Source organism: Biomphalaria glabrata, chromosome 13 (assembly GCF_947242115.1).
Source record: "Biomphalaria glabrata chromosome 13, xgBioGlab47.1, whole genome shotgun sequence".
NCBI lineage: Eukaryota > Metazoa > Mollusca > Gastropoda > Planorbidae > Biomphalaria > Biomphalaria glabrata.
In genome coordinates this window covers 21,067,465-21,075,369 of record NC_074723.1, presented here as the reverse complement: position 1 = coordinate 21,075,369, position 7,905 = coordinate 21,067,465, and the positions used below count along the sequence as shown (strand labels likewise).

At 36.2% G+C, this 7,905-nt stretch overlaps 1 protein-coding gene across 3 annotated transcripts in view; it reads left to right on the top strand.

The window, feature by feature from the left end:
- The first annotated feature begins 443 nt into the window (after nt 1–443).
- LOC106065236 (transmembrane channel-like protein 7) overlaps nt 444–7,905 on the top strand; it is a 54,134-nt gene continuing 46,672 nt past the window's right edge. The window contains exon 1 of one of the 3 annotated variants that reach the window (XM_056007768.1): nt 444–861. The gene's annotated coding sequence lies outside the window, so the exon portion shown is untranslated. Of the gene's footprint in view, nt 862–7,234; nt 7,256–7,905 lie in introns of those variants that run through there. The other 2 variants (XM_056007772.1, XM_056007771.1) reach the window with 2 other exon arrangements.

The window sequence follows — 7,905 nt, the reverse complement described above, 5'->3', positions numbered from 1 at the left end:
TCTAAGATTACGAAAGTGCTTACCAAAATTAAGAAGAATGTTCCCATAAAATCTATCTATCTATCTATCTATCTATCTATCTATCTATCTATCTATCTAGCCTATATATCTGTCTGACAATCATTCTATCTATCTATTTTTTCATCCATCCATCTATCTCTCTCACACACAAACACACACTCTATTGTATGTATTTCATTTTCCCCCGTCTGCTCGTATTTTTATTTTTTCTCATTTATTCATTGTATCTATTTATCTCCTAATGTGATTAAATCATTTAGTAAATTTTTCTCGCCAGTATTAAAAAGGCCAACATTCATTTACATATTAACTAAAGTTTGTGTTTTTAAATTTCTTTGTTAACTCTTTAACATCAATGTTCAACACAGCGTGACCGCCCTAATCCCAGTTCGGTAACAAGTGTACCAAATTTTTGCCATAATTACCTGTAACCACGAAAATGGTTAAACTGCTGTTACTTCCCTGCGAAACATATTGCCACATCGGCAAGATAAAAACAATCCCATACCGGATAGACCTCTAAATGCTTCTAAACAATTCGTTATGTCAGGCAGTTAGTGGTGGTTGACGTTTAAAGATAAAAACTCCTCTAGCGACCTTCTTCCAGGATGTAGTTGTGAAGCGCTGTGATCGTGGCTTGTCAATCCCTTGTATTGAATCGGACGGCTAAAACAAAATGAGTCAGACACGCTATATTTATGGCTGTAGTTCGCAGTCGCATGAACCATAGGTTGTGTGTTATCCTTATATTGTGTCAGACCGAGGTATTTGGACTGTATAAAAGACTAGCGCTTATATTGGATAATGGTACAACAAATAGCTACGTTAAACTTGTATCAGGTAAGTTATTTTTAATCCAACAGTTATTAAATAATCAGATAATGACATATTATGCATGTTTTAAAAAATTATTCAGAAATGTATTTCTCTTTTCTCTCTCGGGTACTTATTTCTATTTTGTAGTTCTTCAATTTCTTTTTTTTTTAACTGTGACTGTCACATGTTCTCCATGTCAGTATGTCACAGTGGCAGCATGTCTGTGTGATAAAGAAGAGGGGTCAGTTTAAAGTAGATCTAATTGATCTCATTGATTAACATGCATGACTAGATTGACCTAGGGACAAGTGTAGAACGTAATCATTCTTTTTTTTTTTTTGAAGTAACGTTTGTATTTTATAAGATAAAACAATATAAAAGTCCCATATGAAAAGCCAATAAGAACTATACTGTGCTACTAGCTACTATATTTTATGATAGAATTAGGAAAGAAACGAAAGTCCAAATTTTTAAGATACAAAATAATCCTTAGACAGATTCTGTAGGCTAGATACTTGTTCGGAGAGAAAATGTATGATTATAAAACAGTATGTCGTGAATGATCATTGCATGTAATATGCATTAATGTTGGTACATGTCTAATATTAAATTACTATTTGGATTATTATTATAAATCATTCAATCTAAGATAACAATACACAAAGGTACACAGTAGGGAACTGATTGATTAAACTTATTGCATCTTTGAGTCACACTTCTTTGAAAAACTCAAAACTTTGGTCTTTCTGTTCTGTTATCTCTAATGTTCCTAGAAGACAGCAGTATCTATAAACATTTAATTTCATGTATTTATAAAAGTCATTTTACAACGAGAACGAAGCTATTAAAGCTGGACCAATTATAGTTATAAAATAATAACTTGAGTGATGCCAGGTAGATAATGTCATTGTCTGCGTCAGTTATGACGACATACATCTGAAGGGGACAACAAAGTCACGTGGTACTTCTGTATATTCCTTAATCTTGAGACTGACTAGATGTCAACATGAACTGTTTGGAGTTTCTACCTTCAGTTTGGGATTCAAACTTACGACTTTCTTTTAAGTAGCAGATCGTTTTATAATGACAAAAATAACAACTCCTATTAGGTAAAAATAGGCACTCTCTTCTTGGAAGCTGTCAACGATCTCCGAGATTCCGATTGCATAGAATCCATCATAAAGTTTAAAGAATAATTTTAATGCTTTTAGAAATTTGATACCAGGAAGTCTTGGAATTGTCACCAAACATAGCAGGTAATAATATACAGACCAGAACTACAGCGGTTCTCAACCTGTGCAGCTTGTATGACTCAAGAAGACCTTGTAGACTGGTTGGGGGGGGGGAGGAGGAAGATATTGAAATTAAAAATATTATTAAAGAAGTAAAATTAAATTAGTTAGCATATACGTGATTTCATGTCCCCCTATAGCAAGCGTGTAGCTGACATCGTGTTATGTAAGATAGGTAACATATGGTCTTCTGTAGGATGGAACATACACTCGTAGGCCTATATATTAAATCTGACACATTCGTACTTTGTATGTCTAAGAGCTATTGTTTTAGTCAATAAACAGCTTATGTACACACACACATTTTGTATCCTAACATCGGATCAGGATAAGGCGATTTCGTTTTAGAGGCGATTTAGTAGACTAAGCCCCTAAATTCGGACTCTAAGGGGGGGGGGACACACATTAACACAATGTATATATCTCAGTGAATACTATTATAAAATAATATCACAATAATGTTTACTTCCTAGCGGATGTTACCACGAACTGTATCAACATGGTCTAACTCTTAGTAAGTCGATTACTCTAAATTACGCCCAAACATTCCCCAGGGAATTAGAGAATTGTAAACATAAAAGGATTTGAAACCGTGACAAATTTCTACATTAATACCATGCCGCAAGCTATCATAAAGCACCTCTAGTGTAGTGAGAGAGACAATGTCTTGCTAGGTATCTACATTCTCTTCTTAGCTAAGTTTTCAATTTGTTTCAAATCCGGCAAAGCAACAAAATAGAAGAATTAATGAAGATTACTTTCATAATTTTAAAATCAATATTGAAAATTAAATTAATAGATTTTATGTAAGGACGCGATTCGAATATTATTTTGTAAAAAAAAATCTTTGTTGGGGTTTTATTTAATTAGAAACTTAGACCACAACAGATGTACGTAAAGAGGCCTTGAGTTAAAAAACAATTAATCAAATAATAGGCCTACAGGTTACATTCCTCAGGAATAATAAGGAACCTGTGACCTTAAAGCACCTTGCAGCACACTGTGCTACACCTTGACAGAACCTGCAACGCGGCTGATTTCCAACATTATCGGCAGCTGCCGTTTCTTTGGACACTTCATCTGCGTGAGCAATACAGCTAGCGCTGAGGCTTTCATCACATTTCTAATGAGATAATCCATAGTCGCTTTACTCGCTTCTCCACCGAAGGAAGCTATAGCATTTTGTCATGCTTTCTCATTATTGAAAAGGAACTGTAGGCCCTACATTTATGAGTATAGAATATTTTCTTTTAACTTTAACGAGTGAAGAGTTTCGCTGACATCACTGACCTTTGTGTTCAGGCATATTACTTTATCGTGTCAAGTGCTAGTATTATCGACATTCAGCTTCAAACAAACACCTCTACACACACACACACACACACACACAATCACAACAGATCTTGTAATTATGCTTTAAGTCAAATGGTGTCTAAGTAGCACGTCAGATAAAGAGAGATTACTCGGTTAAAGAATACATTTTTATCTTAAGATTTTCTCAGAAAACAAAAGCGGCTCAGTGTTGGGTGAGATAAAACACAGTAGGCCTACATATGCAGGACGAGATCAAACCCTGACTCTGTACTCCCCGTCCCTTGTCCCTTATTTCCGTTTTGGCCTTTGCAGCATTGGTTTAATGAGATCGTTGGCTGTAGTGTCCACACATTTTGTTTAATGAGATCGTTGGCTGTAGTGTCCACACATTTTGTTTAATGAGATCGTTGGCAGTAGTGTCCACACATTTGTTTAATGAGATCGTTGGCAGTAGTGTCCACACATTTGTTTAATGAGATCGTTGGCAGTAGTGTCCACACATTTGTTTAATGAGATCGTTGGCAGTAGTGTCCACACATTTGTTTAATGAGATCGTTGGCAGTAGTGTCCACACATTTGCTCCTGTTTTGAGTTGAATTTTTGAATCAAATCACATGGCAACGCCAAAGCCAAAAATCCATAAGAGCCACTATTACTGTTTACTTCACCATAGAGTACTAATGCATCAACTCTTAATAGGAGACAAATCATTTTAGTAACAATTTGTAAATATTAATTAAAATGATGGGGCAAGCAACTAATTAACAAAAAATAACGCGTTTCATTTTTTTAAAAATCAATACCTCCTATATATAACTTATAAAGCGATTCTTCTTCTCTCAATAACTAATGAATGTTAGATTAGAAAAAAAGGAAGGAACAATTTTTACTACTCCCCAATCCCCTCCCCCCCCCCCCTTTCTCTTTGTTAAGCGAATGTATACATTTACTAGACTTTATAATAATATAAGACGAATCATTTTAGACACGTGTAAATACTGATTCACTTGATGGGGCAAGCAACTCAACACAAATGACATGTAAGAGAATGAGAATGTTTATCTACAGCGCCTTTAGTCGACTAAGACTGGTCTGTAGGTGTCATTCTTCTCTGGTGTCAGGCTCAACTACTTGATTCTTAAACTGACTATTCTGGATGTGTACATTTATAACGCCCTAAAACATCGCCCAGATCATCAAGCTTTACACACAGTTTATTGTACTGTGTTGAAACGTGCATGTGTGTGTGTGTGTTTGTGTGTGTGCGCTGGTCATCGCCACGGGGAAGGTGCAGTGATGTGGTGTATGTTGTATGTGTCTGAGGTGTGTGTATGTGTGTGTATTTGGTCTAACTGTTGTTGTGTGTTGTTAAGGTGTATGTGTGTGTCTTGTCTCTTGTTTTAGAAAATGTGTGGATCATTTTTTCCCCACTTCTAATCAATAGGGCGCACCAACATGGTTTCTTTCAGATCTAGACTGACAGTTTTATTGCAATACCTTTTTTTTAAATTATTTATTTAGTTGTACACTAGATTCTCAAACTGTTTATTAGATTAGAAAAATGAACCTCTTTCAGACCTTGCAATCTATTGTCAAATGTTGTAATAGGCATCTGTTTCTAGGGCTTACGGTTAACGAGAGTGTCACAACTACCATTCACCTTAACTTTACGCAACTAATGACAGGTACCTTTAGGTGTATTCAGTGGATCCATGGGCGCAGTGGATCCATGGGCGCCAGCAGGGGGGGGGGTGTGCAAGGGGGTGCACTTGCACCCCCCCTGGATTCTGAGTAGCCAAATCTACCCATTTTTTCTCACCATCCAAATCAATTAATTTCTAATTAGCAACTGAACAAGTCGTGCTTCCACTGGTTCATGTAGTAGTAGAAATAAGTCGATTAACCTAGGGCTAGGCGTATGGAATGGATGGCCAACCATGTACGTGCGTGTCTCTGAATTCTGAGAAGCCACATTTTAGCAATTTTTTTTATATTTTATAATGGGATATATCTTTCAGATGTTTTTTTATTACGTGGATGTAGATCTAGTCAGAATCCAGGGGGGTGCAAGTGCATATACCATGTACCCCCCTGCGAGTGCTCATGCATTATTGATTCAAGAGTTGAATAAATTAATGTTCAGGAAAATTGTGTGCATCGTCTTCTAAGTCTAAATCTAAAGGCCTATCATTGGAATATTATAAAGTGTAGTAACTTAAGAAGTAGTGCTTCCATTGAAGTACAGTTGTAAAGATATGCTATTATTGTAACTAGAATAGGCAAATCTGTAGTTCATGTCGTACCATGTACGATATATTCTAGGCTTGCAATTCTTTGCTCTATAAAGGATGTCACATATTCTATAGCATGTTAGTCGTGACGATTTGTTTATATTTGCACATAGCTATAGTTATTATGAATGCCACAAGGTCGACAAGACTTTCTGTTTGGTGATTTAACAGAAGGCAGGAGATTCGCTGGTCGTCCACTGCTAAGGTATACTGATGTATGCAAACGCGACATAAAGATCTTCAACATTGGCACTAACAGGTGGGAAAAAGTGGCACTGGATAGATCCACATGAAGAGCGAGCATTAAAGGAAGGTCCTAGATTGCAGATGCCATACACAAAAGTAGTAGAAAGAAGGATGAAAGTTGAAAAGGATTGGCCTCTTTAGTCACACAAGAAGTTGCTAAGGGAAAAAATCATCTCGAGACGTAAAATGCCACAATTATTTTTTATAATACTTTGTTATGGTCTAGAATTTTTTTTTTGCCAATTATCTTTCGATGTGATAAATGTTATATTTTCTTTTAACAAAAGTAAAAAGTCTTTCGGAGTTGTGGTCGGTGTCAGCGCTCGATAAAACTTCAGGTTAAACACGTCCATCAGTTTACAATAGAAGAGATGCAAGACAGTTCTTCACATGACATCATTCGAGTCAAAACATTAATATAGACCAACGGAGCACTGGCAGCATCAAGAACCCAAAAAATAAGAGCTGCAGCATCATGAATTAGCTGCATTTGTTGGGTATTTTAGGGATGAAACTGCAGATATCTCAGGCACTTAGCTGATGTCTTTGAGTGTTCGGTTTGTTGATTGCGATTGTATTTGACTTCATTGGTTTAGTTCCTTGTATTTCAGAGAGACGCACTGCATGTGTCTAACGTCATTGTACAGTCTAGACTCGGACAGACTACTCTGCCAAGACTGCCCCGTGATAGCTAGCATTCTTTTTTCCGTAACTGTCCCTAGCAATAGCGTTGGTGCTAAATTTATTTCTTTTGTATGAGACACAATGGACTGAAAAATACGAATGCATTCGAGCTTTAAGTCTCAACTTAGAGATCTTTGCCTTTTTGGCGGATCTTAACGACTGCAAGTGAAACCAGACAAACTGCACATGTGTAGTAAATGTCTTCTCCTCTTGTGTTTCTGATTAGTCTTTTCATTGTCGTCAATTATTCATCTGTTCTTGAACCAGTTTCTATGGTGTTTCAGTCTTTCCAACTTAACATAGTGGCCTCTCAACAGAACATCAGCAGTCTTATTAATGGCATAATCTAAAACCAAATTGACCATCCTGAGGAACACGTCAGAGGTGTCATCTTGAGGAAGGAGAGACTGCTGGTAGAAAAAACTGATACCGGATAATGAGTTACTGCTGACGAGAATTCGCAGTCCACAGACACACTGAGAAAAAAACGCATGTTTGGATTTTGGGAGTTATTACAGAACACAGCTTTACATTACATATCTTAATTCTTAAGTTTCTTCATTACGTCTCGCTTTTTGAGCAATAATAATGGTAAGTTCAACTTGTTTTTTGTCTTCAACCTAAAATGAATGAATAAGTTTAATGCAGAATGTGTCACAGTCAAGTCTGTCCCTAAGCGATGCTGTCGTGAAAAAACTCTTTGCTGTCGCGTCAATGAAATGTCAAAGAATGTGACGTCAGTATGTCATCTGGCAGCTAAATACTTACACTATAATACACTATGAACAATTTCACTTGTCTGGGCCAGTTGTGAATGGGGGGAGAGGGAAGGAGTTATCTTGGTGAATATTTACATGATCATTTTTTTAATGCATAAAAAATGTTCACTAATTCAATGTATACCATCACATCTGTTAAGTACGATTTCTTTCCCTTGTACAAGATACCAAACAAAATATATAATAACTAATAGTTAATTAACTTTTTTTAAAATTGATTCTTGTGTTGTCAGGTAAAAGAAATAATTGTGCACAATTTCAGATTAATCCGAGATAGTGTGTGTGAGAAATAACTTGTACAAACTTTTTACCGGACAGATAGCCAGATGAATTGATATAAGCTTTGTAAAAATAAAATAGAACAATGTAATATATTTTTCTTTTAAATTTTTTATGTTTATCAGTACACATTGTTTGATAGACTTCCTGGGGGGGGGGGACGATTTATGGCTTCTCCGTTGT